Source organism: Triturus cristatus, chromosome 6 (assembly GCF_964204655.1).
Source record: "Triturus cristatus chromosome 6, aTriCri1.1, whole genome shotgun sequence".
Classification (NCBI taxonomy): domain Eukaryota; kingdom Metazoa; phylum Chordata; class Amphibia; order Caudata; family Salamandridae; genus Triturus; species Triturus cristatus.
Genome location: NC_140589.1, coordinates 884,279,862 through 884,307,288, shown reverse-complemented (window position 1 = coordinate 884,307,288; position 27,427 = coordinate 884,279,862). Strand labels below are relative to the sequence as shown.

General features: G+C 45.6%; 25 non-coding genes across 25 annotated transcripts; 11 read left to right on the top strand and 14 right to left on the bottom strand.

Moving 5' to 3' along the window:
* Positions 1-243: 243 nt before the first annotated feature.
* TRNAR-ACG (transfer RNA arginine (anticodon ACG)) lies at positions 244-316 on the top strand. The gene has a single exon. It is a non-coding gene; the product is annotated as a tRNA-Arg (tRNA).
* A 1,009-nt stretch (positions 317-1,325) lies between these two features.
* LOC146820237 (U6 spliceosomal RNA) lies at positions 1,326-1,432 on the bottom strand. Its single transcript, XR_014964745.1, has one exon. It is a non-coding gene; the product is annotated as a U6 spliceosomal RNA (small nuclear RNA).
* Positions 1,433-2,208: 776 nt separating this feature from the next.
* On the top strand, positions 2,209-2,281 carry TRNAR-ACG (transfer RNA arginine (anticodon ACG)). Its single transcript has one exon. It is a non-coding gene; the product is annotated as a tRNA-Arg (tRNA).
* A 1,009-nt stretch (positions 2,282-3,290) lies between these two features.
* LOC146820235 (U6 spliceosomal RNA) lies at positions 3,291-3,397 on the bottom strand. Its single transcript, XR_014964734.1, has one exon. It is a non-coding gene; the product is annotated as a U6 spliceosomal RNA (small nuclear RNA).
* A 774-nt stretch (positions 3,398-4,171) lies between these two features.
* Positions 4,172-4,244, top strand: TRNAR-ACG (transfer RNA arginine (anticodon ACG)). The gene has a single exon. It is a non-coding gene; the product is annotated as a tRNA-Arg (tRNA).
* Positions 4,245-5,253: 1,009 nt separating this feature from the next.
* LOC146820233 (U6 spliceosomal RNA) lies at positions 5,254-5,360 on the bottom strand. Its single transcript, XR_014964474.1, has one exon. It is a non-coding gene; the product is annotated as a U6 spliceosomal RNA (small nuclear RNA).
* Positions 5,361-6,140: 780 nt separating this feature from the next.
* On the top strand, positions 6,141-6,213 carry TRNAR-ACG (transfer RNA arginine (anticodon ACG)). The gene has a single exon. It is a non-coding gene; the product is annotated as a tRNA-Arg (tRNA).
* Positions 6,214-7,222: 1,009 nt separating this feature from the next.
* Positions 7,223-7,329, bottom strand: LOC146820231 (U6 spliceosomal RNA). The gene has a single exon (XR_014964723.1). It is a non-coding gene; the product is annotated as a U6 spliceosomal RNA (small nuclear RNA).
* A 774-nt stretch (positions 7,330-8,103) lies between these two features.
* On the top strand, positions 8,104-8,176 carry TRNAR-ACG (transfer RNA arginine (anticodon ACG)). The gene has a single exon. It is a non-coding gene; the product is annotated as a tRNA-Arg (tRNA).
* Positions 8,177-9,185: 1,009 nt separating this feature from the next.
* LOC146820229 (U6 spliceosomal RNA) lies at positions 9,186-9,292 on the bottom strand. Its single transcript, XR_014964473.1, has one exon. It is a non-coding gene; the product is annotated as a U6 spliceosomal RNA (small nuclear RNA).
* A 780-nt stretch (positions 9,293-10,072) lies between these two features.
* TRNAR-ACG (transfer RNA arginine (anticodon ACG)) lies at positions 10,073-10,145 on the top strand. Its single transcript has one exon. It is a non-coding gene; the product is annotated as a tRNA-Arg (tRNA).
* A 1,009-nt stretch (positions 10,146-11,154) lies between these two features.
* On the bottom strand, positions 11,155-11,261 carry LOC146820227 (U6 spliceosomal RNA). The gene has a single exon (XR_014964712.1). It is a non-coding gene; the product is annotated as a U6 spliceosomal RNA (small nuclear RNA).
* Positions 11,262-12,037: 776 nt separating this feature from the next.
* On the top strand, positions 12,038-12,110 carry TRNAR-ACG (transfer RNA arginine (anticodon ACG)). The gene has a single exon. It is a non-coding gene; the product is annotated as a tRNA-Arg (tRNA).
* A 1,009-nt stretch (positions 12,111-13,119) lies between these two features.
* LOC146820225 (U6 spliceosomal RNA) lies at positions 13,120-13,226 on the bottom strand. The gene has a single exon (XR_014964701.1). It is a non-coding gene; the product is annotated as a U6 spliceosomal RNA (small nuclear RNA).
* Positions 13,227-15,082: 1,856 nt separating this feature from the next.
* Positions 15,083-15,189, bottom strand: LOC146820224 (U6 spliceosomal RNA). The gene has a single exon (XR_014964472.1). It is a non-coding gene; the product is annotated as a U6 spliceosomal RNA (small nuclear RNA).
* A 778-nt stretch (positions 15,190-15,967) lies between these two features.
* Positions 15,968-16,040, top strand: TRNAR-ACG (transfer RNA arginine (anticodon ACG)). The gene has a single exon. It is a non-coding gene; the product is annotated as a tRNA-Arg (tRNA).
* A 1,009-nt stretch (positions 16,041-17,049) lies between these two features.
* LOC146820222 (U6 spliceosomal RNA) lies at positions 17,050-17,156 on the bottom strand. The gene has a single exon (XR_014964688.1). It is a non-coding gene; the product is annotated as a U6 spliceosomal RNA (small nuclear RNA).
* A 774-nt stretch (positions 17,157-17,930) lies between these two features.
* On the top strand, positions 17,931-18,003 carry TRNAR-ACG (transfer RNA arginine (anticodon ACG)). The gene has a single exon. It is a non-coding gene; the product is annotated as a tRNA-Arg (tRNA).
* A 1,009-nt stretch (positions 18,004-19,012) lies between these two features.
* LOC146820220 (U6 spliceosomal RNA) lies at positions 19,013-19,119 on the bottom strand. Its single transcript, XR_014964471.1, has one exon. It is a non-coding gene; the product is annotated as a U6 spliceosomal RNA (small nuclear RNA).
* A 780-nt stretch (positions 19,120-19,899) lies between these two features.
* On the top strand, positions 19,900-19,972 carry TRNAR-ACG (transfer RNA arginine (anticodon ACG)). The gene has a single exon. It is a non-coding gene; the product is annotated as a tRNA-Arg (tRNA).
* Positions 19,973-20,981: 1,009 nt separating this feature from the next.
* Positions 20,982-21,088, bottom strand: LOC146820218 (U6 spliceosomal RNA). Its single transcript, XR_014964677.1, has one exon. It is a non-coding gene; the product is annotated as a U6 spliceosomal RNA (small nuclear RNA).
* Positions 21,089-21,864: 776 nt separating this feature from the next.
* Positions 21,865-21,937, top strand: TRNAR-ACG (transfer RNA arginine (anticodon ACG)). Its single transcript has one exon. It is a non-coding gene; the product is annotated as a tRNA-Arg (tRNA).
* A 1,009-nt stretch (positions 21,938-22,946) lies between these two features.
* LOC146820216 (U6 spliceosomal RNA) lies at positions 22,947-23,053 on the bottom strand. The gene has a single exon (XR_014964666.1). It is a non-coding gene; the product is annotated as a U6 spliceosomal RNA (small nuclear RNA).
* A 1,856-nt stretch (positions 23,054-24,909) lies between these two features.
* Positions 24,910-25,016, bottom strand: LOC146820215 (U6 spliceosomal RNA). The gene has a single exon (XR_014964470.1). It is a non-coding gene; the product is annotated as a U6 spliceosomal RNA (small nuclear RNA).
* Positions 25,017-26,876: 1,860 nt separating this feature from the next.
* LOC146820214 (U6 spliceosomal RNA) lies at positions 26,877-26,983 on the bottom strand. The gene has a single exon (XR_014964655.1). It is a non-coding gene; the product is annotated as a U6 spliceosomal RNA (small nuclear RNA).
* Positions 26,984-27,427: the final 444 nt, after the last annotated feature.

Below are 27,427 nucleotides of genomic sequence, written 5' to 3'. Positions count from 1 at the left end.
CTAGGACCATTTCGCCTGACTTTTAGGTCCTTCCTCCTCCTAAAGTCCTTTGTATAAGTTAGGAACACCTGACAGAACAGAATTTCAGGAGGTCCCTCAGGTGGGTTTACTTGTGTCTTCTGGTTGTGAGCAGTAAACATGGCTAAAAAGGTTGATGGAATGGTGTTTTAAAACACACACACACACACACACACACACAATTTCTGGTCCTCTTAAGGACAAAAGTATGGGTGTACCTACATGGGGCCAGTGGCGCAATGGATAACGCGTCTGACTACGGATCAGAAGATTGTAGGTTCGACTCCTATCTGGCTCGAAAGGGTCATAGGTCCCTGTTTTATGGTATTCCTGTGGAATTCTTATTTACCTCAGACTTGTTGTAGGTTCAATATTCATGAGCACGACTCATCCAGCAGTCGTTGCATGGTAGGGCTGCAGTAATAGGACCACGGCTAGTTAAAAGTTTCCCATTTGCTGCTGGATTCTATGTGAAGGCCGTCATGTGGTGTGCTGCTTTTGTATTTCAACATGGGTCTCTGAGTCTCTAAACTAGGAAAAAATCTTGTTGAGAAAAGTGTGTGTGAGAGGATCTGTGGGTGCAGGCAGGTGTGTGCACTTGAGTGCTGACCCATTTACATGTGTGAGAGACACAAGCAAATTGCCTGTGGGATGTAGGCCTACAACTGGAACCAAGCAGCCAGGCATAACCACAGGTAAGGAGAGAGGAAGGCAGTTCATTATTAGAGCAGGATCATGAGCATCTTGCCCTGCTCCCTTCTGCCCCGATCGGCCACGATCGGCCAAGACCTCTCTATTAGGGTGGAGGGTGAACATTTCTTGGACCTCAGAAACTGAGGGATGCAGGCCCAATATGTCCTCCAAGGGCCTAGAGGACCCGGTGCCCAATCATGCCTGGTGTTTTTCGGCTTACCCGACCAATCTGGTTGCAAGGCGGATTTTAACAGTACTGCTGAAAAGGGACTCCCAGACAGCCCTGAGGCCATCATTTGCATAGACCCTCCCCTTCTCTTTGTCTTGCTTCCCACAAAGCAACGCATCGCTGGCAGCAGTATAGATTTGGGGGTTGTGAAGAATAATGACAGGGAGGCTGAAGAAGAGAAAGAAAAGTCCCAGAAGTCCTGCAGGCTTCCTTGCTAAATGCAGCTGGACACATAGAGTGCACCTTCTTTACTGCGAGGTAAATACATTAAAAATGTTGAGGAGAGAAAAATTGAAAAATACATATTAGGAGGAAAGCACTGGAACCTGCTTTATTATTTCAATTAGTCTTGAAAACATAGAACATTTCTCTCCTGAAAGCTGGTAAAAATATGGAACGCTTCACGAATTTGCGTGTCATCCTTGCGCAGGGGCCATGCTAATCTTCTCTGTATCGTTCCAATTTTAGTATATGTGCTGCCGAAGCGAGCACACTTCATTGATGAACCTACAATGTTTATAAACTCTCTAAATCTACAGTCTCTAGACATAGGGTGGCCTGGCAGAGATGCTCGGATGGCCTGTAAGCATTCAAATCTGAGCCAATGGGCAAAAATGAATGAAGAGTAACAATCCATTATTCTTCACTGCATTTGTGGTCCAAGACTTCACCAATTGGAAGTATGTAGATTATGCCAGGGTTGCAAAGGCTCATGGTTCAGGCTACAGACAAGGAACATTGTGACATCACGCTGCCTGTGGAACAGTGATATTAGAGGTGAAACAGCTGCACAGTAGGTTAGGTGAAGGGCTCTGAGAGTGGAAAGGCAGCATGCCTGGGTCCCTGGACAAGGTGAGCCTATGACAAGGTGTCTGAATTTTCGCCTGTATTGTAATATTAAACACTTTATTGTTGTACCCGCCTGCTGATTAAGAAGTCCTCAAGATCAGCTCCACACAGACGTGGAACTGATGATGTTAATGCAGACTATTTAAGAAACTGAGGCTGATCTAAAACATTTCCTTGGATCTAGGACCATTTCGCCTGACTTTTAGGTCCTTCCTCCTCCTAAAGTCCTTTGTATAAGTTAGGAACACCTGACAGAACCGAATTTCAGGAGGTCCCTCAGGTGGGTTTACTTGTGTCTTCTGGTTGTGAGCAGTAAACATGGCTAAAAAGGTTGATGGAATGGTGTTTTAAAACACACACACACACACACACACAATTTCTGGTCCTCTTAAGGACAAAAGTATGGGTGTACCTACATGGGGCCAGTGGCGCAATGGATAACGCGTCTGACCACGGATCAGAAGATTGTAGGTTCGACTCCTATCTGGCTCGAAAGGGTCATAGGTCCCTGTTTTATGGTATTCCTGTGGAATTCTTATTTACCTCAGACTTGTTGTAGGTTCAATATTCTTGAGCACGACTCATCCAGCAGTCGTTCCATGGTAGGGCTGCAGTAATAGGACCACGGCTGGTTAAAAGTTTCCCATTTGCTGCTGGATTCTATGTGAAGGCCGTTATGTGGTGTGCTGCTTTTGTATTTCAACATGGGTCTCTGAGTCTCTAAACTAGGAAAAAATCTTGTTGAGAAAAGTGTGTGTGAGAGGATCTGTGGGTGCAGGCAGGTGTGTGCACTTGAGTGCTGACCCATTTACATGTGTGAGAGAGACAAGCAAATTGCCTGTGGGATGTAGGCCTACAACTGGAACCAAGCAGCCAGGCATAACCACAGGTAAGGAGAGAGGAAGGCAGTTCATTATTAGAGCAGGATCATGAGCATCTTGCCCTGCTCCCTTCTGCCCCGATCGGCCACGATCGGCCAAGACCTCTCTATTAGGGTGGAGGGTGAACATTTCTTGGACCTCAGAAACTGAGGGATGCAGGCCCAATATGTCCTCCAAGGGCCTAGAGGACCCGGTGCCCAATCATGCCTGGTGTTTTTCAGCTTACCCGACCAATCTGGTTGCAAGGCGGATTTTAACAGTACTGCTGAAAAGAGACTCCCAGACAGCCCTGAGGCCATCATTTGCATAGGCCCTCCCCTTCTCTTTGTCTTGCTTCCCACAAAGCAACGCATCGCTGGCAGCAGTATAGATTTGGGGGTTGTGAAGAATAATGACAGGGAGGCTGAAGAAGAGAAAGAAAAGTCCCAGAAGTCCTGCAGGCTTCCTTGCTAAATGCAGCTGGACACATAGAGTGCACCTTCTTTACTGCGAGGTAAATACATTAAAAATGTTGAGGAGAGAAAAATTGAAAAATACATATTAGGAGGAAAGCACTGGAACCTGCTTTATTATTTTAATTAGTCTTGAAAACATAGAACATTTCTCTCCTGAAAGCTGGTAAAAATATGGAACGCTTCACGAATTTGCGTGTCATCCTTGCGCAGGGGCCATGCTAATCTTCTCTGTATCGTTCCAATTTTAGTATATGTGCTGCCGAAGCGAGCACACTTCATTGATGAACCTACAATGTTTATAAACTCTCTAAATCTACAGTCTCTAGACATAGGGTGGCCTGGCAGAGATGCTCGGATGGCCTGTAAGCATTCAAATCTGAGCCAATGGGCAAAAATGAATGAAGAGTAACAATCCATTATTCTTCACTGCATTTGTGGTCCAAGACTTCACCAATTGGAAGTATGTAGATTATGCCAGGGTTGCAAAGGCTCATGGTTCAGGCTACAGACAAGGAACATTGTGACATCACGCTGCCTGTGGAACAGTGATATTAGAGGTGAAACAGCTGCACAGTAGGTTAGGTGAAGGGCTCTGAGAGTGGAAAGGTAGCATGCCTGGGTCCCTGGACAAGGTGAGCCTATGACAAGGTGTCTGAATTTTCGCCTGTATTGTAATATTAAACACTTTATTGTTGTACCCGCCTGCTGATAAAGAAGTCCTCAAGATCAGCTCCACACAGACGTGGAACTGATGATGTTAATGCAGACTATTTAAGAAACTGAGGCTGATCTAAAACATTTCCTTGGATCTAGGACCATTTCGCCTGACTTTTAGGTCCTTCCTCCTCCTAAAGTCCTTTGTATAAGTTAGGAACACCTGACAGAACAGAATTTCAGGAGGTCCCTCAGGTGGGTTTACTTGTGTCTTCTGGTTGTGAGCAGTAAACATGGCTAAAAATGTTGATGGAATGGTGTTTTAAAACACACACACACACACACACAATTTCTGGTCCTCTTAAGGACAAAAGTATGGGTGTACCTACATGGGGCCAGTGGCGCAATGGATAACGCGTCTGACTACGGATCAGAAGATTGTAGGTTTGATTCCTATCTGGCTCGAAAGGGTCATAGGTCCCTGTTTTATGGTATTCCTGTGGAATTCTTATTTACCTCAGACTTGTTGTAGGTTCAATATTCTCGAGCACGGCTCATCCAGCAGTCGTTCCATGGTAGGGCTGCAGTAATAGGACCACGGCTAGTTAAAAGTTTCCCATTTGCTGATGGATTCTATGTGACGGCCGTCATGTGGTGTGCTGCTTTTGTATTTCAACATGGGTCTCTGAGTCTCTAAACTAGGAAAAAATCTTGTTGAGAAAAGTGTGTGTGAGAGGATCTGTGGGTGCAGGCAGGTGTGTGCACTTGAGTGCTGACCCATTTACATGTGTGAGAGAGACAAGCAAATTGCCTGTGGGATGAAGGCCTACAACTGGAACCAAGCAGCCAGGCATAACCACAGGTAAGGAGAGAGGAAGGCAGTTCATTATTAGAGCAGGATCATGAGCATCTTGCCCTGCTCCCTTCTGCCCCGATCGGCCACGATCGGCCAATACCTCTCTATTAGGGTGGAGGGTGAACATTTCTTGGACCTCAGAAGCTGAGGGATGCAGGCCCAATATGTCCTCCAAGGGCCTAGAGGACCCGGTGCCCAATCATGCCTGGTGTTTTTCAGCTTACCCGACCAATCTGGTTGCAAGGCGGATTTTAACAGTACTGCTGAAAAGGGACTCCCAGACAGCCCTGAGGCCATCATTTGCATAGGCCCTCCCCTTCTCTTTGTCTTGCTTCCCACAAAGCAACGCATCGCTGGCAGCAGTATAGATTTGGGGGTTGTGAAGAATAATGACAGGGAGGCTGAAGAAGAGAAAGAAAAGTCCCAGAAGTCCTGCAGGCTTCCTTGCTAAATGCAGCTGGACACATAGAGTGCACCTTCTTTACTGCGAGGTAAATACATTAAAAATGTTGAGGAGAGAAAAATTGAAAAATACATATTAGGAGGAAAGCACTGGAACCTGCTTTATTATTTCAATTAGTCTTGAAAACATAGAACATTTCTCTCCTGAAAGCTGGTAAAAATATGGAACGCTTCACGAATTTGCGTGTCATCCTTGCGCAGGGGCTATGCTAATCTTCTCTGTATCGTTCCAATTTTAGTATACGTGCTGCCGAAGCGAGCACACTTCATTGATGAACCTACAATGTTTATAAACTCTCTAAATCTACAGTCTCTAGACATAGGGTGGCCTGGCAGAGATGCTCGGATGGCCTGTAAGCATTCAAATCTGAGCCAATGGGCAAAAATGAATGAAGAGTAACAATCCATTATTCTTCACTGCATTTGTGGTCCAAGACTTCACCAATTGGAAGTATGTAGATTATGCCAGGGTTGCAAAGGCTCATGGTTCAGGCTACAGACAAGGAACATTGTGACATCACGCTGCCTGTGGAACAGTGATATTAGAGGTGAAACAGCTGCACAGTAGGTTAGGTGAAGGGCTCTGAGAGTGGAAAGGCAGCATGCCTGGGTCCCTGGACAAGGTGAGCCTATGACAAGGTGTCTGAATTTTCGCCTGTATTGTAATATTAAACACTTTATTGTTGTACCCGCCTGCTGATTAAGAAGTCCTCAAGATCAGCTCCACACAGACGTGGAACTGATGATGTTAATGCAGACTATTTAAGAAACTGAGGCTGATCTAAAACATTTCCTTGGATCTAGGACCATTTCGCCTGACTTTTAGGTCCTTCCTCCTCCTAAAGTCCTTTGTATAAGTTAGGAACACCTGACAGAACAGAATTTCAGGAGGTCCCTCAGGTGGGTTTACTTGTGTCTTCTGGTTGTGAGCAGTAAACATGGCTAAAAAGGTTGATGGAATGGTGTTTTAAAACACACACACACACACACACACACACAATTTCTGGTCCTCTTAAGGACAAAAGTATGGGTGTACCTACATGGGGCCAGTGGCGCAATGGATAACGCGTCTGACTACGGATCAGAAGATTGTAGGTTCGACTCCTATCTGGCTCGAAAGGGTCATAGGTCCCTGTTTTATGGTATTCCTGTGGAATTCTTATTTACCTCAGACTTGTTGTAGGTTCAATATTCATGAGCACGACTCATCCAGCAGTCGTTCCATGGTAGGGCTGCAGTAATAGGACCACGGCTAGTTAAAAGTTTCCCATTTGCTGCTGGATTCTATGTGAAGGCCGTCATGTGGTGTGCTGCTTTTGTATTTCAACATGGGTCTCTGAGTCTCTAAACTAGGAAAAAATCTTGTTGAGAAAAGTGTGTGTGAGAGGATCTGTGGGTGCAGGCAGGTGTGTGCACTTGAGTGCTGACCCATTTACATGTGTGAGAGACACAAGCAAATTGCCTGTGGGATGTAGGCCTACAACTGGAACCAAGCAGCCAGGCATAACCACAGGTAAGGAGAGAGGAAGGCAGTTCATTATTAGAGCAGGATCATGAGCATCTTGCCCTGCTCCCTTCTGCCCCGATCGGCCACGATCGGCCAAGACCTCTCTATTAGGGTGGAGGGTGAACATTTCTTGGACCTCAGAAACTGAGGGATGCAGGCCCAATATGTCCTCCAAGGGCCTAGAGGACCCGGTGCCCAATCATGCCTGGTGTTTTTCGGCTTACCCGACCAATCTGGTTGCAAGGCGGATTTTAACAGTACTGCTGAAAAGGGACTCCCAGACAGCCCTGAGGCCATCATTTGCATAGACCCTCCCCTTCTCTTTGTCTTGCTTCCCACAAAGCAACGCATCGCTGGCAGCAGTATAGATTTGGGGGTTGTGAAGAATAATGACAGGGAGGCTGAAGAAGAGAAAGAAAAGTCCCAGAAGTCCTGCAGGCTTCCTTGCTAAATGCAGCTGGACACATAGAGTGCACCTTCTTTACTGCGAGGTAAATACATTAAAAATGTTGAGGAGAGAAAAATTGAAAAATACATATTAGGAGGAAAGCACTGGAACCTGCTTTATTATTTTAATTAGTCTTGAAAACATAGAACATTTCTCTCCTGAAAGCTGGTAAAAATATGGAACGCTTCACGAATTTGCGTGTCATCCTTGCGCAGGGGCCATGCTAATCTTCTCTGTATCGTTCCAATTTTAGTATATGTGCTGCCGAAGCGAGCACACTTCATTGATGAACCTACAATGTTTATAAACTCTCTAAATCTACAGTCTCTAGACATAGGGTGGCCTGGCAGAGATGCTCGGATGGCCTGTAAGCATTCAAATCTGAGCCAATGGGCAAAAATGAATGAAGAGTAACAATCCATTATTCTTCACTGCATTTGTGGTCCAAGACTTCACCAATTGGAAGTATGTAGATTATGCCAGGGTTGCAAAGGCTCATGGTTCAGGCTACAGACAAGGAACATTGTGACATCACGCTGCCTGTGGAACAGTGATATTAGAGGTGAAACAGCTGCACAGTAGGTTAGGTGAAGGGCTCTGAGAGTGGAAAGGTAGCATGCCTGGGTCCCTGGACAAGGTGAGCCTATGACAAGGTGTCTGAATTTTCGCCTGTATTGTAATATTAAACACTTTATTGTTGTACCCGCCTGCTGATAAAGAAGTCCTCAAGATCAGCTCCACACAGACGTGGAACTGATGATGTTAATGCAGACTATTTAAGAAACTGAGGCTGATCTAAAACATTTCCTTGGATCTAGGACCATTTCGCCTGACTTTTAGGTCCTTCCTCCTCCTAAAGTCCTTTGTATAAGTTAGGAACACCTGACAGAACAGAATTTCAGGAGGTCCCTCAGGTGGGTTTACTTGTGTCTTCTGGTTGTGAGCAGTAAACATGGCTAAAAATGTTGATGGAATGGTGTTTTAAAACACACACACACACACACACAATTTCTGGTCCTCTTAAGGACAAAAGTATGGGTGTACCTACATGGGGCCAGTGGCGCAATGGATAACGCGTCTGACTACGGATCAGAAGATTGTAGGTTTGATTCCTATCTGGCTCGAAAGGGTCATAGGTCCCTGTTTTATGGTATTCCTGTGGAATTCTTATTTACCTCAGACTTGTTGTAGGTTCAATATTCTCGAGCACGGCTCATCCAGCAGTCGTTCCATGGTAGGGCTGCAGTAATAGGACCACGGCTAGTTAAAAGTTTCCCATTTGCTGATGGATTCTATGTGACGGCCGTCATGTGGTGTGCTGCTTTTGTATTTCAACATGGGTCTCTGAGTCTCTAAACTAGGAAAAAATCTTGTTGAGAAAAGTGTGTGTGAGAGGATCTGTGGGTGCAGGCAGGTGTGTGCACTTGAGTGCTGACCCATTTACATGTGTGAGAGAGACAAGCAAATTGCCTGTGGGATGAAGGCCTACAACTGGAACCAAGCAGCCAGGCATAACCACAGGTAAGGAGAGAGGAAGGCAGTTCATTATTAGAGCAGGATCATGAGCATCTTGCCCTGCTCCCTTCTGCCCCGATCGGCCACGATCGGCCAATACCTCTCTATTAGGGTGGAGGGTGAACATTTCTTGGACCTCAGAAGCTGAGGGATGCAGGCCCAATATGTCCTCCAAGGGCCTAGAGGACCCGGTGCCCAATCATGCCTGGTGTTTTTCAGCTTACCCGACCAATCTGGTTGCAAGGCGGATTTTAACAGTACTGCTGAAAAGGGACTCCCAGACAGCCCTGAGGCCATCATTTGCATAGGCCCTCCCCTTCTCTTTGTCTTGCTTCCCACAAAGCAACGCATCGCTGGCAGCAGTATAGATTTGGGGGTTGTGAAGAATAATGACAGGGAGGCTGAAGAAGAGAAAGAAAAGTCCCAGAAGTCCTGCAGGCTTCCTTGCTAAATGCAGCTGGACACATAGAGTGCACCTTCTTTACTGCGAGGTAAATACATTAAAAATGTTGAGGAGAGAAAAATTGAAAAATACATATTAGGAGGAAAGCACTGGAACCTGCTTTATTATTTCAATTAGTCTTGAAAACATAGAACATTTCTCTCCTGAAAGCTGGTAAAAATATGGAACGCTTCACGAATTTGCGTGTCATCCTTGCGCAGGGGCTATGCTAATCTTCTCTGTATCGTTCCAATTTTAGTATACGTGCTGCCGAAGCGAGCACACTTCATTGATGAACCTACAATGTTTATAAACTCTCTAAATCTACAGTCTCTAGACATAGGGTGGCCTGGCAGAGATGCTCGGATGGCCTGTAAGCATTCAAATCTGAGCCAATGGGCAAAAATGAATGAAGAGTAACAATCCATTATTCTTCACTGCATTTGTGGTCCAAGACTTCACCAATTGGAAGTATGTAGATTATGCCAGGGTTGCAAAGGCTCATGGTTCAGGCTACAGACAAGGAACATTGTGACATCACGCTGCCTGTGGAACAGTGATATTAGAGGTGAAACAGCTGCACAGTAGGTTAGGTGAAGGGCTCTGAGAGTGGAAAGGCAGCATGCCTGGGTCCCTGGACAAGGTGAGCCTATGACAAGGTGTCTGAATTTTCGCCTGTATTGTAATATTAAACACTTTATTGTTGTACCCGCCTGCTGATTAAGAAGTCCTCAAGATCAGCTCCACACAGACGTGGAACTGATGATGTTAATGCAGACTATTTAAGAAACTGAGGCTGATCTAAAACATTTCCTTGGATCTAGGACCATTTCGCCTGACTTTTAGGTCCTTCCTCCTCCTAAAGTCCTTTGTATAAGTTAGGAACACCTGACAGAACAGAATTTCAGGAGGTCCCTCAGGTGGGTTTACTTGTGTCTTCTGGTTGTGAGCAGTAAACATGGCTAAAAAGGTTGATGGAATGGTGTTTTAAAACACACACACACACACACACACACACAATTTCTGGTCCTCTTAAGGACAAAAGTATGGGTGTACCTACATGGGGCCAGTGGCGCAATGGATAACGCGTCTGACTACGGATCAGAAGATTGTAGGTTCGACTCCTATCTGGCTCGAAAGGGTCATAGGTCCCTGTTTTATGGTATTCCTGTGGAATTCTTATTTACCTCAGACTTGTTGTAGGTTCAATATTCATGAGCACGACTCATCCAGCAGTCGTTCCATGGTAGGGCTGCAGTAATAGGACCACGGCTAGTTAAAAGTTTCCCATTTGCTGCTGGATTCTATGTGAAGGCCGTCATGTGGTGTGCTGCTTTTGTATTTCAACATGGGTCTCTGAGTCTCTAAACTAGGAAAAAATCTTGTTGAGAAAAGTGTGTGTGAGAGGATCTGTGGGTGCAGGCAGGTGTGTGCACTTGAGTGCTGACCCATTTACATGTGTGAGAGACACAAGCAAATTGCCTGTGGGATGTAGGCCTACAACTGGAACCAAGCAGCCAGGCATAACCACAGGTAAGGAGAGAGGAAGGCAGTTCATTATTAGAGCAGGATCATGAGCATCTTGCCCTGCTCCCTTCTGCCCCGATCGGCCACGATCGGCCAAGACCTCTCTATTAGGGTGGAGGGTGAACATTTCTTGGACCTCAGAAACTGAGGGATGCAGGCCCAATATGTCCTCCAAGGGCCTAGAGGACCCGGTGCCCAATCATGCCTGGTGTTTTTCGGCTTACCCGACCAATCTGGTTGCAAGGCGGATTTTAACAGTACTGCTGAAAAGGGACTCCCAGACAGCCCTGAGGCCATCATTTGCATAGACCCTCCCCTTCTCTTTGTCTTGCTTCCCACAAAGCAACGCATCGCTGGCAGCAGTATAGATTTGGGGGTTGTGAAGAATAATGACAGGGAGGCTGAAGAAGAGAAAGAAAAGTCCCAGAAGTCCTGCAGGCTTCCTTGCTAAATGCAGCTGGACACATAGAGTGCACCTTCTTTACTGCGAGGTAAATACATTAAAAATGTTGAGGAGAGAAAAATTGAAAAATACATATTAGGAGGAAAGCACTGGAACCTGCTTTATTATTTCAATTAGTCTTGAAAACATAGAACATTTCTCTCCTGAAAGCTGGTAAAAATATGGAACGCTTCACGAATTTGCGTGTCATCCTTGCGCAGGGGCCATGCTAATCTTCTCTGTATCGTTCCAATTTTAGTATATGTGCTGCCGAAGCGAGCACACTTCATTGATGAACCTACAATGTTTATAAACTCTCTAAATCTACAGTCTCTAGACATAGGGTGGCCTGGCAGAGATGCTCGGATGGCCTGTAAGCATTCAAATCTGAGCCAATGGGCAAAAATGAATGAAGAGTAACAATCCATTATTCTTCACTGCATTTGTGGTCCAAGACTTCACCAATTGGAAGTATGTAGATTATGCCAGGGTTGCAAAGGCTCATGGTTCAGGCTACAGACAAGGAACATTGTGACATCACGCTGCCTGTGGAACAGTGATATTAGAGGTGAAACAGCTGCACAGTAGGTTAGGTGAAGGGCTCTGAGAGTGGAAAGGCAGCATGCCTGGGTCCCTGGACAAGGTGAGCCTATGACAAGGTGTCTGAATTTTCGCCTGTATTGTAATATTAAACACTTTATTGTTGTACCCGCCTGCTGATTAAGAAGTCCTCAAGATCAGCTCCACACAGACGTGGAACTGATGATGTTAATGCAGACTATTTAAGAAACTGAGGCTGATCTAAAACATTTCCTTGGATCTAGGACCATTTCGCCTGACTTTTAGGTCCTTCCTCCTCCTAAAGTCCTTTGTATAAGTTAGGAACACCTGACAGAACCGAATTTCAGGAGGTCCCTCAGGTGGGTTTACTTGTGTCTTCTGGTTGTGAGCAGTAAACATGGCTAAAAAGGTTGATGGAATGGTGTTTTAAAACACACACACACACACACACACAATTTCTGGTCCTCTTAAGGACAAAAGTATGGGTGTACCTACATGGGGCCAGTGGCGCAATGGATAACGCGTCTGACCACGGATCAGAAGATTGTAGGTTCGACTCCTATCTGGCTCGAAAGGGTCATAGGTCCCTGTTTTATGGTATTCCTGTGGAATTCTTATTTACCTCAGACTTGTTGTAGGTTCAATATTCTTGAGCACGACTCATCCAGCAGTCGTTCCATGGTAGGGCTGCAGTAATAGGACCACGGCTGGTTAAAAGTTTCCCATTTGCTGCTGGATTCTATGTGAAGGCCGTTATGTGGTGTGCTGCTTTTGTATTTCAACATGGGTCTCTGAGTCTCTAAACTAGGAAAAAATCTTGTTGAGAAAAGTGTGTGTGAGAGGATCTGTGGGTGCAGGCAGGTGTGTGCACTTGAGTGCTGACCCATTTACATGTGTGAGAGAGACAAGCAAATTGCCTGTGGGATGTAGGCCTACAACTGGAACCAAGCAGCCAGGCATAACCACAGGTAAGGAGAGAGGAAGGCAGTTCATTATTAGAGCAGGATCATGAGCATCTTGCCCTGCTCCCTTCTGCCCCGATCGGCCACGATCGGCCAAGACCTCTCTATTAGGGTGGAGGGTGAACATTTCTTGGACCTCAGAAACTGAGGGATGCAGGCCCAATATGTCCTCCAAGGGCCTAGAGGACCCGGTGCCCAATCATGCCTGGTGTTTTTCAGCTTACCCGACCAATCTGGTTGCAAGGCGGATTTTAACAGTACTGCTGAAAAGAGACTCCCAGACAGCCCTGAGGCCATCATTTGCATAGGCCCTCCCCTTCTCTTTGTCTTGCTTCCCACAAAGCAACGCATCGCTGGCAGCAGTATAGATTTGGGGGTTGTGAAGAATAATGACAGGGAGGCTGAAGAAGAGAAAGAAAAGTCCCAGAAGTCCTGCAGGCTTCCTTGCTAAATGCAGCTGGACACATAGAGTGCACCTTCTTTACTGCGAGGTAAATACATTAAAAATGTTGAGGAGAGAAAAATTGAAAAATACATATTAGGAGGAAAGCACTGGAACCTGCTTTATTATTTTAATTAGTCTTGAAAACATAGAACATTTCTCTCCTGAAAGCTGGTAAAAATATGGAACGCTTCACGAATTTGCGTGTCATCCTTGCGCAGGGGCCATGCTAATCTTCTCTGTATCGTTCCAATTTTAGTATATGTGCTGCCGAAGCGAGCACACTTCATTGATGAACCTACAATGTTTATAAACTCTCTAAATCTACAGTCTCTAGACATAGGGTGGCCTGGCAGAGATGCTCGGATGGCCTGTAAGCATTCAAATCTGAGCCAATGGGCAAAAATGAATGAAGAGTAACAATCCATTATTCTTCACTGCATTTGTGGTCCAAGACTTCACCAATTGGAAGTATGTAGATTATGCCAGGGTTGCAAAGGCTCATGGTTCAGGCTACAGACAAGGAACATTGTGACATCACGCTGCCTGTGGAACAGTGATATTAGAGGTGAAACAGCTGCACAGTAGGTTAGGTGAAGGGCTCTGAGAGTGGAAAGGTAGCATGCCTGGGTCCCTGGACAAGGTGAGCCTATGACAAGGTGTCTGAATTTTCGCCTGTATTGTAATATTAAACACTTTATTGTTGTACCCGCCTGCTGATAAAGAAGTCCTCAAGATCAGCTCCACACAGACGTGGAACTGATGATGTTAATGCAGACTATTTAAGAAACTGAGGCTGATCTAAAACATTTCCTTGGATCTAGGACCATTTCGCCTGACTTTTAGGTCCTTCCTCCTCCTAAAGTCCTTTGTATAAGTTAGGAACACCTGACAGAACAGAATTTCAGGAGGTCCCTCAGGTGGGTTTACTTGTGTCTTCTGGTTGTGAGCAGTAAACATGGCTAAAAATGTTGATGGAATGGTGTTTTAAAACACACACACACACACACACAATTTCTGGTCCTCTTAAGGACAAAAGTATGGGTGTACCTACATGGGGCCAGTGGTGCAATGGATAACGCGTCTGACTACGGATCAGAAGATTGTAGGTTTGATTCCTATCTGGCTCGAAAGGGTCATAGGTCCCTGTTTTATGGTATTCCTGTGGAATTCTTATTTACCTCAGACTTGTTGTAGGTTCAATATTCTCGAGCACGACTCATCCAGCAGTCGTTCCATGGTAGGGCTGCAGTAATAGGACCACGGCTAGTTAAAAGTTTCCCATTTGCTGATGGATTCTATGTGACGGCCGTCATGTGGTGTGCTGCTTTTGTATTTCAACATGGGTCTCTGAGTCTCTAAACTAGGAAAAAATCTTGTTGAGAAAAGTGTGTGTGAGAGGATCTGTGGGTGCAGGCAGGTGTGTGCACTTGAGTGCTGACCCATTTACATGTGTGAGAGAGACAAGCAAATTGCCTGTGGGATGTAGGCCTACAACTGGAACCAAGCAGCCAGGCATAACCACAGGTAAGGAGAGAGGAAGGCAGTTCATTATTAGAGCAGGATCATGAGCATCTTGCCCTGCTCCCTTCTGCCCCGATCGGCCACGATCGGCCAATACCTCTCTATTAGGGTGGAGGGTGAACATTTCTTGGACCTCAGAAGCTGAGGGATGCAGGCCCAATATGTCCTCCAAGGGCCTAGAGGACCCGGTGCCCAATCATGCCTGGTGTTTTTCAGCTTACCCGACCAATCTGGTTGCAAGGCGGATTTTAACAGTACTGCTGAAAAGGGACTCCCAGACAGCCCTGAGGCCATCATTTGCATAGGCCCTCCCCTTCTCTTTGTCTTGCTTCCCACAAAGCAACGCATCGCTGGCAGCAGTATAGATTTGGGGGTTGTGAAGAATAATGACAGGGAGGCTGAAGAAGAGAAAGAAAAGTCCCAGAAGTCCTGCAGGCTTCCTTGCTAAATGCAGCTGGACACATAGAGTGCACCTTCTTTACTGCGAGGTAAATACATTAAAAATGTTGAGGAGAGAAAAATTGAAAAATACATATTAGGAGGAAAGCACTGGAACCTGCTTTATTATTTCAATTAGTCTTGAAAACATAGAACATTTCTCTCCTGAAAGCTGGTAAAAATATGGAACGCTTCACGAATTTGCGTGTCATCCTTGCGCAGGGGCTATGCTAATCTTCTCTGTATCGTTCCAATTTTAGTATACGTGCTGCCGAAGCGAGCACACTTCATTGATGAACCTACAATGTTTATAAACTCTCTAAATCTACAGTCTCTAGACATAGGGTGGCCTGGCAGAGATGCTCGGATGGCCTGTAAGCATTCAAATCTGAGCCAATGGGCAAAAATGAATGAAGAGTAACAATCCATTATTCTTCACTGCATTTGTGGTCCAAGACTTCACCAATTGGAAGTATGTAGATTATGCCAGGGTTGCAAAGGCTCATGGTTCAGGCTACAGACAAGGAACATTGTGACATCACGCTGCCTGTGGAACAGTGATATTAGAGGTGAAACAGCTGCACAGTAGGTTAGGTGAAGGGCTCTGAGAGTGGAAAGGCAGCATGCCTGGGTCCCTGGACAAGGTGAGCCTATGACAAGGTGTCTGAATTTTCGCCTGTATTGTAATATTAAACACTTTATTGTTGTACCCGCCTGCTGATTAAGAAGTCCTCAAGATCAGCTCCACACAGACGTGGAACTGATGATGTTAATGCAGACTATTTAAGAAACTGAGGCTGATCTAAAACATTTCCTTGGATCTAGGACCATTTCGCCTGACTTTTAGGTCCTTCCTCCTCCTAAAGTCCTTTGTATAAGTTAGGAACACCTGACAGAACAGAATTTCAGGAGGTCCCTCAGGTGGGTTTACTTGTGTCTTCTGGTTGTGAGCAGTAAACATGGCTAAAAAGGTTGATGGAATGGTGTTTTAAAACACACACACACACACACACACACAATTTCTGGTCCTCTTAAGGACAAAAGTATGGGTGTACCTACATGGGGCCAGTGGCGCAATGGATAACGTGTCTGACTACGGATCAGAAGATTGTAGGTTCGACTCCTATCTGGCTCGAAAGGGTCATAGGTCCCTGTTTTATGGTATTCCTGTGGAATTCTTATTTACCTCAGACTTGTTGTAGGTTCAATATTCTTGAGCACGACTCATCCAGCAGTCGTTCCATGGTAGGGCTGCAGTAATAGGACCACGGCTGGTTAAAAGTTTCCCATTTGCTGCTGGATTCTATGTGAAGGCCGTCATGTGGTGTGCTGCTTTTGTATTTCAACATGGGTCTCTGAGTCTCTAAACTAGGAAAAAATCTTGTTGAGAAAAGTGTGTGTGAGAGGATCTGTGGGTGCAGGCAGGTGTGTGCACTTGAGTGCTGACCCATTTACATGTGTGAGAGAGACAAGCAAATTGCCTGTGGGATGTAGGCCTACAACTGGAACCAAGCAGCCAGGCATAACCACAGGTAAGGAGAGAGGAAGGCAGTTCATTATTAGAGCAGGATCATGAGCATCTTGCCCTGCTCCCTTCTGCCCCGATCGGCCACGATCGGCCAAGACCTCTCTATTAGGGTGGAGGGTGAACATTTCTTGGACCTCAGAAACTGAGGGATGCAGGCCCAATATGTCCTCCAAGGGCCTAGAGGACCCGGTGCCCAATCATGCCTGGTGTTTTTCAGCTTACCCGACCAATCTGGTTGCAAGGCGGATTTTAACAGTACTGCTGAAAAGAGACTCCCAGACAGCCCTGAGGCCATCATTTGCATAGGCCCTCCCCTTCTCTTTGTCTTGCTTCCCACAAAGCAACGCATCGCTGGCAGCAGTATAGATTTGGGGGTTGTGAAGAATAATGACAGGGAGGCTGAAGAAGAGAAAGAAAAGTCCCAGAAGTCCTGCAGGCTTCCTTGCTAAATGCAGCTGGACACATAGAGTGCACCTTCTTTACTGCGAGGTAAATACATTAAAAATGTTGAGGAGAGAAAAATTGAAAAATACATATTAGGAGGAAAGCACTGGAACCTGCTTTATTATTTTAATTAGTCTTGAAAACATAGAACATTTCTCTCCTGAAAGCTGGTAAAAATATGGAACGCTTCACGAATTTGCGTGTCATCCTTGCGCAGGGGCCATGCTAATCTTCTCTGTATCGTTCCAATTTTAGTATATGTGCTGCCGAAGCGAGCACACTTCATTGATGAACCTACAATGTTTATAAACTCTCTAAATCTACAGTCTCTAGACATAGGGTGGCCTGGCAGAGATGCTCGGATGGCCTGTAAGCATTCAAATCTGAGCCAATGGGCAAAAATGAATGAAGAGTAACAATCCATTATTCTTCACTGCATTTGTGGTCCAAGACTTCACCAATTGGAAGTATGTAGATTATGCCAGGGTTGCAAAGGCTCATGGTTCAGGCTACAGACAAGGAACATTGTGACATCACGCTGCCTGTGGAACAGTGATATTAGAGGTGAAACAGCTGCACAGTAGGTTAGGTGAAGGGCTCTGAGAGTGGAAAGGTAGCATGCCTGGGTCCCTGGACAAGGTGAGCCTATGACAAGGTGTCTGAATTTTCGCCTGTATTGTAATATTAAACACTTTATTGTTGTACCCGCCTGCTGATAAAGAAGTCCTCAAGATCAGCTCCACACAGACGTGGAACTGATGATGTTAATGCAGACTATTTAAGAAACTGAGGCTGATCTAAAACATTTCCTTGGATCTAGGACCATTTCGCCTGACTTTTAGGTCCTTCCTCCTCCTAAAGTCCTTTGTATAAGTTAGGAACACCTGACAGAACAGAATTTCAGGAGGTCCCTCAGGTGGGTTTACTTGTGTCTTCTGGTTGTGAGCAGTAAACATGGCTAAAAATGTTGATGGAATGGTGTTTTAAAACACACACACACACACACACAATTTCTGGTCCTCTTAAGGACAAAAGTATGGGTGTACCTACATGGGGCCAGTGGCGCAATGGATAACGCGTCTGACTACGGATCAGAAGATTGTAGGTTTGATTCCTATCTGGCTCGAAAGGGTCATAGGTCCCTGTTTTATGGTATTCCTGTGGAATTCTTATTTACCTCAGACTTGTTGTAGGTTCAATATTCTCGAGCACGGCTCATCCAGCAGTCGTTCCATGGTAGGGCTGCAGTAATAGGACCACGGCTAGTTAAAAGTTTCCCATTTGCTGATGGATTCTATGTGACGGCCGTCATGTGGTGTGCTGCTTTTGTATTTCAACATGGGTCTCTGAGTCTCTAAACTAGGAAAAAATCTTGTTGAGAAAAGTGTGTGTGAGAGGATCTGTGGGTGCAGGCAGGTGTGTGCACTTGAGTGCTGACCCATTTACATGTGTGAGAGAGACAAGCAAATTGCCTGTGGGATGAAGGCCTACAACTGGAACCAAGCAGCCAGGCATAACCACAGGTAAGGAGAGAGGAAGGCAGTTCATTATTAGAGCAGGATCATGAGCATCTTGCCCTGCTCCCTTCTGCCCCGATCGGCCACGATCGGCCAATACCTCTCTATTAGGGTGGAGGGTGAACATTTCTTGGACCTCAGAAGCTGAGGGATGCAGGCCCAATATGTCCTCCAAGGGCCTAGAGGACCCGGTGCCCAATCATGCCTGGTGTTTTTCAGCTTACCCGACCAATCTGGTTGCAAGGCGGATTTTAACAGTACTGCTGAAAAGGGACTCCCAGACAGCCCTGAGGCCATCATTTGCATAGGCCCTCCCCTTCTCTTTGTCTTGCTTCCCACAAAGCAACGCATCGCTGGCAGCAGTATAGATTTGGGGGTTGTGAAGAATAATGACAGGGAGGCTGAAGAAGAGAAAGAAAAGTCCCAGAAGTCCTGCAGGCTTCCTTGCTAAATGCAGCTGGACACATAGAGTGCACCTTCTTTACTGCGAGGTAAATACATTAAAAATGTTGAGGAGAGAAAAATTGAAAAATACATATTAGGAGGAAAGCACTGGAACCTGCTTTATTATTTCAATTAGTCTTGAAAACATAGAACATTTCTCTCCTGAAAGCTGGTAAAAATATGGAACGCTTCACGAATTTGCGTGTCATCCTTGCGCAGGGGCTATGCTAATCTTCTCTGTATCGTTCCAATTTTAGTATACGTGCTGCCGAAGCGAGCACACTTCATTGATGAACCTACAATGTTTATAAACTCTCTAAATCTACAGTCTCTAGACATAGGGTGGCCTGGCAGAGATGCTCGGATGGCCTGTAAGCATTCAAATCTGAGCCAATGGGCAAAAATGAATGAAGAGTAACAATCCATTATTCTTCACTGCATTTGTGGTCCAAGACTTCACCAATTGGAAGTATGTAGATTATGCCAGGGTTGCAAAGGCTCATGGTTCAGGCTACAGACAAGGAACATTGTGACATCACGCTGCCTGTGGAACAGTGATATTAGAGGTGAAACAGCTGCACAGTAGGTTAGGTGAAGGGCTCTGAGAGTGGAAAGGCAGCATGCCTGGGTCCCTGGACAAGGTGAGCCTATGACAAGGTGTCTGAATTTTCGCCTGTATTGTAATATTAAACACTTTATTGTTGTACCCGCCTGCTGATTAAGAAGTCCTCAAGATCAGCTCCACACAGACGTGGAACTGATGATGTTAATGCAGACTATTTAAGAAACTGAGGCTGATCTAAAACATTTCCTTGGATCTAGGACCATTTCGCCTGACTTTTAGGTCCTTCCTCCTCCTAAAGTCCTTTGTATAAGTTAGGAACACCTGACAGAACAGAATTTCAGGAGGTCCCTCAGGTGGGTTTACTTGTGTCTTCTGGTTGTGAGCAGTAAACATGGCTAAAAAGGTTGATGGAATGGTGTTTTAAAACACACACACACACACACACACACACAATTTCTGGTCCTCTTAAGGACAAAAGTATGGGTGTACCTACATGGGGCCAGTGGCGCAATGGATAACGCGTCTGACTACGGATCAGAAGATTGTAGGTTCGACTCCTATCTGGCTCGAAAGGGTCATAGGTCCCTGTTTTATGGTATTCCTGTGGAATTCTTATTTACCTCAGACTTGTTGTAGGTTCAATATTCATGAGCACGACTCATCCAGCAGTCGTTCCATGGTAGGGCTGCAGTAATAGGACCACGGCTAGTTAAAAGTTTCCCATTTGCTGCTGGATTCTATGTGAAGGCCGTCATGTGGTGTGCTGCTTTTGTATTTCAACATGGGTCTCTGAGTCTCTAAACTAGGAAAAAATCTTGTTGAGAAAAGTGTGTGTGAGAGGATCTGTGGGTGCAGGCAGGTGTGTGCACTTGAGTGCTGACCCATTTACATGTGTGAGAGACACAAGCAAATTGCCTGTGGGATGTAGGCCTACAACTGGAACCAAGCAGCCAGGCATAACCACAGGTAAGGAGAGAGGAAGGCAGTTCATTATTAGAGCAGGATCATGAGCATCTTGCCCTGCTCCCTTCTGCCCCGATCGGCCACGATCGGCCAAGACCTCTCTATTAGGGTGGAGGGTGAACATTTCTTGGACCTCAGAAACTGAGGGATGCAGGCCCAATATGTCCTCCAAGGGCCTAGAGGACCCGGTGCCCAATCATGCCTGGTGTTTTTCGGCTTACCCGACCAATCTGGTTGCAAGGCGGATTTTAACAGTACTGCTGAAAAGGGACTCCCAGACAGCCCTGAGGCCATCATTTGCATAGACCCTCCCCTTCTCTTTGTCTTGCTTCCCACAAAGCAACGCATCGCTGGCAGCAGTATAGATTTGGGGGTTGTGAAGAATAATGACAGGGAGGCTGAAGAAGAGAAAGAAAAGTCCCAGAAGTCCTGCAGGCTTCCTTGCTAAATGCAGCTGGACACATAGAGTGCACCTTCTTTACTGCGAGGTAAATACATTAAAAATGTTGAGGAGAGAAAAATTGAAAAATACATATTAGGAGGAAAGCACTGGAACCTGCTTTATTATTTCAATTAGTCTTGAAAACATAGAACATTTCTCTCCTGAAAGCTGGTAAAAATATGGAACGCTTCACGAATTTGCGTGTCATCCTTGCGCAGGGGCCATGCTAATCTTCTCTGTATCGTTCCAATTTTAGTATATGTGCTGCCGAAGCGAGCACACTTCATTGATGAACCTACAATGTTTATAAACTCTCTAAATCTACAGTCTCTAGACATAGGGTGGCCTGGCAGAGATGCTCGGATGGCCTGTAAGCATTCAAATCTGAGCCAATGGGCAAAAATGAATGAAGAGTAACAATCCATTATTCTTCACTGCATTTGTGGTCCAAGACTTCACCAATTGGAAGTATGTAGATTATGCCAGGGTTGCAAAGGCTCATGGTTCAGGCTACAGACAAGGAACATTGTGACATCACGCTGCCTGTGGAACAGTGATATTAGAGGTGAAACAGCTGCACAGTAGGTTAGGTGAAGGGCTCTGAGAGTGGAAAGGCAGCATGCCTGGGTCCCTGGACAAGGTGAGCCTATGACAAGGTGTCTGAATTTTCGCCTGTATTGTAATATTAAACACTTTATTGTTGTACCCGCCTGCTGATTAAGAAGTCCTCAAGATCAGCTCCACACAGACGTGGAACTGATGATGTTAATGCAGACTATTTAAGAAACTGAGGCTGATCTAAAACATTTCCTTGGATCTAGGACCATTTCGCCTGACTTTTAGGTCCTTCCTCCTCCTAAAGTCCTTTGTATAAGTTAGGAACACCTGACAGAACCGAATTTCAGGAGGTCCCTCAGGTGGGTTTACTTGTGTCTTCTGGTTGTGAGCAGTAAACATGGCTAAAAAGGTTGATGGAATGGTGTTTTAAAACACACACACACACACACACACAATTTCTGGTCCTCTTAAGGACAAAAGTATGGGTGTACCTACATGGGGCCAGTGGCGCAATGGATAACGCGTCTGACCACGGATCAGAAGATTGTAGGTTCGACTCCTATCTGGCTCGAAAGGGTCATAGGTCCCTGTTTTATGGTATTCCTGTGGAATTCTTATTTACCTCAGACTTGTTGTAGGTTCAATATTCTTGAGCACGACTCATCCAGCAGTCGTTCCATGGTAGGGCTGCAGTAATAGGACCACGGCTGGTTAAAAGTTTCCCATTTGCTGCTGGATTCTATGTGAAGGCCGTTATGTGGTGTGCTGCTTTTGTATTTCAACATGGGTCTCTGAGTCTCTAAACTAGGAAAAAATCTTGTTGAGAAAAGTGTGTGTGAGAGGATCTGTGGGTGCAGGCAGGTGTGTGCACTTGAGTGCTGACCCATTTACATGTGTGAGAGAGACAAGCAAATTGCCTGTGGGATGTAGGCCTACAACTGGAACCAAGCAGCCAGGCATAACCACAGGTAAGGAGAGAGGAAGGCAGTTCATTATTAGAGCAGGATCATGAGCATCTTGCCCTGCTCCCTTCTGCCCCGATCGGCCACGATCGGCCAAGACCTCTCTATTAGGGTGGAGGGTGAACATTTCTTGGACCTCAGAAACTGAGGGATGCAGGCCCAATATGTCCTCCAAGGGCCTAGAGGACCCGGTGCCCAATCATGCCTGGTGTTTTTCAGCTTACCCGACCAATCTGGTTGCAAGGCGGATTTTAACAGTACTGCTGAAAAGAGACTCCCAGACAGCCCTGAGGCCATCATTTGCATAGGCCCTCCCCTTCTCTTTGTCTTGCTTCCCACAAAGCAACGCATCGCTGGCAGCAGTATAGATTTGGGGGTTGTGAAGAATAATGACAGGGAGGCTGAAGAAGAGAAAGAAAAGTCCCAGAAGTCCTGCAGGCTTCCTTGCTAAATGCAGCTGGACACATAGAGTGCACCTTCTTTACTGCGAGGTAAATACATTAAAAATGTTGAGGAGAGAAAAATTGAAAAATACATATTAGGAGGAAAGCACTGGAACCTGCTTTATTATTTTAATTAGTCTTGAAAACATAGAACATTTCTCTCCTGAAAGCTGGTAAAAATATGGAACGCTTCACGAATTTGCGTGTCATCCTTGCGCAGGGGCCATGCTAATCTTCTCTGTATCGTTCCAATTTTAGTATATGTGCTGCCGAAGCGAGCACACTTCATTGATGAACCTACAATGTTTATAAACTCTCTAAATCTACAGTCTCTAGACATAGGGTGGCCTGGCAGAGATGCTCGGATGGCCTGTAAGCATTCAAATCTGAGCCAATGGGCAAAAATGAATGAAGAGTAACAATCCATTATTCTTCACTGCATTTGTGGTCCAAGACTTCACCAATTGGAAGTATGTAGATTATGCCAGGGTTGCAAAGGCTCATGGTTCAGGCTACAGACAAGGAACATTGTGACATCACGCTGCCTGTGGAACAGTGATATTAGAGGTGAAACAGCTGCACAGTAGGTTAGGTGAAGGGCTCTGAGAGTGGAAAGGTAGCATGCCTGGGTCCCTGGACAAGGTGAGCCTATGACAAGGTGTCTGAATTTTCGCCTGTATTGTAATATTAAACACTTTATTGTTGTACCCGCCTGCTGATAAAGAAGTCCTCAAGATCAGCTCCACACAGACGTGGAACTGATGATGTTAATGCAGACTATTTAAGAAACTGAGGCTGATCTAAAACATTTCCTTGGATCTAGGACCATTTCGCCTGACTTTTAGGTCCTTCCTCCTCCTAAAGTCCTTTGTATAAGTTAGGAACACCTGACAGAACAGAATTTCAGGAGGTCCCTCAGGTGGGTTTACTTGTGTCTTCTGGTTGTGAGCAGTAAACATGGCTAAAAATGTTGATGGAATGGTGTTTTAAAACACACACACACACACACACAATTTCTGGTCCTCTTAAGGACAAAAGTATGGGTGTACCTACATGGGGCCAGTGGTGCAATGGATAACGCGTCTGACTACGGATCAGAAGATTGTAGGTTTGATTCCTATCTGGCTCGAAAGGGTCATAGGTCCCTGTTTTATGGTATTCCTGTGGAATTCTTATTTACCTCAGACTTGTTGTAGGTTCAATATTCTCGAGCACGACTCATCCAGCAGTCGTTCCATGGTAGGGCTGCAGTAATAGGACCACGGCTAGTTAAAAGTTTCCCATTTGCTGATGGATTCTATGTGACGGCCGTCATGTGGTGTGCTGCTTTTGTATTTCAACATGGGTCTCTGAGTCTCTAAACTAGGAAAAAATCTTGTTGAGAAAAGTGTGTGTGAGAGGATCTGTGGGTGCAGGCAGGTGTGTGCACTTGAGTGCTGACCCATTTACATGTGTGAGAGAGACAAGCAAATTGCCTGTGGGATGTAGGCCTACAACTGGAACCAAGCAGCCAGGCATAACCACAGGTAAGGAGAGAGGAAGGCAGTTCATTATTAGAGCAGGATCATGAGCATCTTGCCCTGCTCCCTTCTGCCCCGATCGGCCACGATCGGCCAATACCTCTCTATTAGGGTGGAGGGTGAACATTTCTTGGACCTCAGAAGCTGAGGGATGCAGGCCCAATATGTCCTCCAAGGGCCTAGAGGACCCGGTGCCCAATCATGCCTGGTGTTTTTCAGCTTACCCGACCAATCTGGTTGCAAGGCGGATTTTAACAGTACTGCTGAAAAGGGACTCCCAGACAGCCCTGAGGCCATCATTTGCATAGGCCCTCCCCTTCTCTTTGTCTTGCTTCCCACAAAGCAACGCATCGCTGGCAGCAGTATAGATTTGGGGGTTGTGAAGAATAATGACAGGGAGGCTGAAGAAGAGAAAGAAAAGTCCCAGAAGTCCTGCAGGCTTCCTTGCTAAATGCAGCTGGACACATAGAGTGCACCTTCTTTACTGCGAGGTAAATACATTAAAAATGTTGAGGAGAGAAAAATTGAAAAATACATATTAGGAGGAAAGCACTGGAACCTGCTTTATTATTTCAATTAGTCTTGAAAACATAGAACATTTCTCTCCTGAAAGCTGGTAAAAATATGGAACGCTTCACGAATTTGCGTGTCATCCTTGCGCAGGGGCTATGCTAATCTTCTCTGTATCGTTCCAATTTTAGTATACGTGCTGCCGAAGCGAGCACACTTCATTGATGAACCTACAATGTTTATAAACTCTCTAAATCTACAGTCTCTAGACATAGGGTGGCCTGGCAGAGATGCTCGGATGGCCTGTAAGCATTCAAATCTGAGCCAATGGGCAAAAATGAATGAAGAGTAACAATCCATTATTCTTCACTGCATTTGTGGTCCAAGACTTCACCAATTGGAAGTATGTAGATTATGCCAGGGTTGCAAAGGCTCATGGTTCAGGCTACAGACAAGGAACATTGTGACATCACGCTGCCTGTGGAACAGTGATATTAGAGGTGAAACAGCTGCACAGTAGGTTAGGTGAAGGGCTCTGAGAGTGGAAAGGCAGCATGCCTGGGTCCCTGGACAAGGTGAGCCTATGACAAGGTGTCTGAATTTTCGCCTGTATTGTAATATTAAACACTTTATTGTTGTACCCGCCTGCTGATTAAGAAGTCCTCAAGATCAGCTCCACACAGACGTGGAACTGATGATGTTAATGCAGACTATTTAAGAAACTGAGGCTGATCTAAAACATTTCCTTGGATCTAGGACCATTTCGCCTGACTTTTAGGTCCTTCCTCCTCCTAAAGTCCTTTGTATAAGTTAGGAACACCTGACAGAACAGAATTTCAGGAGGTCCCTCAGGTGGGTTTACTTGTGTCTTCTGGTTGTGAGCAGTAAACATGGCTAAAAAGGTTGATGGAATGGTGTTTTAAAACACACACACACACACACACACACAATTTCTGGTCCTCTTAAGGACAAAAGTATGGGTGTACCTACATGGGGCCAGTGGCGCAATGGATAACGTGTCTGACTACGGATCAGAAGATTGTAAGTTCGACTCCTATCTGGCTCGAAAGGGTCATAGGTCCCTGTTTTATGGTATTCCTGTGGAATTCTTATTTACCTCAGACTTGTTGTAGGTTCAATATTCTTGAGCACGACTCATCCAGCAGTCGTTCCATGGTAGGGCTGCAGTAATAGGACCACGGCTGGTTAAAAGTTTCCCATTTGCTGCTGGATTCTATGTGAAGGCCGTCATGTGGTGTGCTGCTTTTGTATTTCAACATGGGTCTCTGAGTCTCTAAACTAGGAAAAAATCTTGTTGAGAAAAGTGTGTGTGAGAGGATCTGTGGGTGCAGGCAGGTGTGTGCACTTGAGTGCTGACCCATTTACATGTGTGAGAGAGACAAGCAAATTGCCTGTGGGATGTAGGCCTACAACTGGAACCAAGCAGCCAGGCATAACCACAGGTAAGGAGAGAGGAAGGCAGTTCATTATTAGAGCAGGATCATGAGCATCTTGCCCTGCTCCCTTCTGCCCCGATCGGCCACGATCGGCCAAGACCTCTCTATTAGGGTGGAGGGTGAACATTTCTTGGACCTCAGAAACTGAGGGATGCAGGCCCAATATGTCCTCCAAGGGCCTAGAGGACCCGGTGCCCAATCATGCCTGGTGTTTTTCAGCTTACCCGACCAATCTGGTTGCAAGGCGGATTTTAACAGTACTGCTGAAAAGAGACTCCCAGACAGCCCTGAGGCCATCATTTGCATAGGCCCTCCCCTTCTCTTTGTCTTGCTTCCCACAAAGCAACGCATCGCTGGCAGCAGTATAGATTTGGGGGTTGTGAAGAATAATGACAGGGAGGCTGAAGAAGAGAAAGAAAAGTCCCAGAAGTCCTGCAGGCTTCCTTGCTAAATGCAGCTGGACACATAGAGTGCACCTTCTTTACTGCGAGGTAAATACATTAAAAATGTTGAGGAGAGAAAAATTGAAAAATACATATTAGGAGGAAAGCACTGGAACCTGCTTTATTATTTTAATTAGTCTTGAAAACATAGAACATTTCTCTCCTGAAAGCTGGTAAAAATATGGAACGCTTCACGAATTTGCGTGTCATCCTTGCGCAGGGGCCATGCTAATCTTCTCTGTATCGTTCCAATTTTAGTATATGTGCTGCCGAAGCGAGCACACTTCATTGATGAACCTACAATGTTTATAAACTCTCTAAATCTACAGTCTCTAGACATAGGGTGGCCTGGCAGAGATGCTCGGATGGCCTGTAAGCATTCAAATCTGAGCCAATGGGCAAAAATGAATGAAGAGTAACAATCCATTATTCTTCACTGCATTTGTGGTCCAAGACTTCACCAATTGGAAGTATGTAGATTATGCCAGGGTTGCAAAGGCTCATGGTTCAGGCTACAGACAAGGAACATTGTGACATCACGCTGCCTGTGGAACAGTGATATTAGAGGTGAAACAGCTGCACAGTAGGTTAGGTGAAGGGCTCTGAGAGTGGAAAGGTAGCATGCCTGGGTCCCTGGACAAGGTGAGCCTATGACAAGGTGTCTGAATTTTCGCCTGTATTGTAATATTAAACACTTTATTGTTGTACCCGCCTGCTGATAAAGAA